A 1726-nucleotide genomic window follows, 5' to 3' on the forward strand; every position below is an offset into this window, starting at 1 on the left:
GATGAATTAGGGTCCTCAGCAATTCAGATACTGCCCCTGGGGATAGTCCTCCTCAAACTGTCAGTGCAGCTATCAACCTATGGTACAGATGGGAGTGTGCTGTGCGCCGGGGCAGAAAAAAACAACTGATAACCACTGTTCTACATGAAGCAGGAAGGCAGTATTTTATGAGTCAGTAGGAAATATAAACTGACTGCATAATACTGATGGGCTCCATCAAAATTGTCAACTATTAAAAAATGAGAATTGTTTCAACAACCATTATAATTTAGTTTATATATAGGTATTTTATCAAATATTTAGGAATGCTAAGGTGCTTAATCCATCTGATAAAATTGAAAATAAACACTTTACATTTCTCTATTTGTCAGTATTCAGGATTTGGAAGGTGGGTCTTGAACTCAGAATGATAAATGATAAGGAAAGCCACATAGTCGGTGAGTCAGGCTAACTGCTGCCCACTGGGAATGGGTGGAACAGGGGCAGGGTGTGATAAAGCAATAAACCTGTTAGAGGAAATATCCAGGGCCCCTGCAAGTGCCTTTGTGGGCATGACCATCCTTGTGGTGGAATCAGCCTACCATCCTTCTCTAGTATACCTTTCACAGCCTCTTCCACTGGAAGTCCAACAAAGGTTGCAAAATAGCAGGTGATGACGATAGATGTATATGTTTGAGAGATCAGGGAGAAGGCTCCTCTCCAGGTTGCATCTCTAAGCACTTCCACGATTGGCTGGACCATCTCAGACCACTGGTGAGCTTTGATGGTGAAATAGATTCTGGGGAAATCTCTCTGCCAAATTCTTTGTCCTACTGACCAAGTTCAGAATTTGCAGGTTTTATAGCATGTAATATCTTTTTTCAAAAGTTTCCTGCATTATTCACATTATTATGGAGCAGATATAAATTTAGAAGCTGGCCATACACTGGGGGTATAACAATTTCCCCCGGAGCCTCAAGCTCCTAGTTCTCCCACTGATCTAGCAACTTTCTGAAACTGAAGGAACTTGCCACCATCGCTGCCACTGGCATTTTCCTGGCTGGTCCTGCCGCCGTACCTCCCCACAGAGCCAGACCCCAAACTCTGCTAATTTATTTGTGACCAATGTGATTTCTTCTCTTCCTGGTGTAATTTAAATTTGAAAAAAATCCTTGAGAGTGACTTTAAGGATTAGTATCATGATTCAAACCGTAGAGGTAGAGGTTTTGGGGGACGATACCCTTTAAAAGACACGAGGATGCTGGGCCTGGACACGTGTCCCACGCCTGTGCCTCGAGTAAACAGAGAAGTCTAGAGAAGGTGTTCCTTGTTTTTGCTGACATAATGGGTATCCAGAGAGAACAGCTTGACAGAGGACTGAATCACTTTAACATGATGGTAGAGGAAGAAAGGGTGATGGGCTTGTCCTTACTGAACACTGGTTATGATGCTGAATTTGCTCACTGGAATTTTTTTTTTTTTGCATAAATATCAGGGTGTGGTGATAGTGACTAAGTAAATGAGAGCAAAGTTGAAAAATAGAAGTATTATTCTTACATTGGACTCTCTTAACTCAAGAGTTACAGACCAGAGTGAACGGGTTGGCAAAACTCTTTGGGGATGCACCACTTCCTGCCTCTCTTTGTTATCCTTCTTGCAGCTGGGCTTCGACTTCCCAGACTCATCTACTCTTCAGCTAGTACTTGTGCTTCTTAAATTGCTTCAGTGGTACCACTGGGCAAGGGAA

At 42.6% G+C, this 1726-nt stretch overlaps 1 pseudogene; it reads right to left on the bottom strand.

Annotated features, from left to right (window-relative positions):
• Positions 1 to 367: 367 nt before the first annotated feature.
• On the bottom strand, positions 368 to 1031 carry LOC102268902 (COP9 signalosome complex subunit 8 pseudogene; annotated as a pseudogene).
• Between the last annotated feature and the right edge of the window lie 695 nt (positions 1032 to 1726).

This window comes from Bos mutus, chromosome 4 (genome assembly GCF_027580195.1).
Source record: "Bos mutus isolate GX-2022 chromosome 4, NWIPB_WYAK_1.1, whole genome shotgun sequence".
Taxonomy (NCBI): Eukaryota; Metazoa; Chordata; class Mammalia; order Artiodactyla; family Bovidae; genus Bos; species Bos mutus.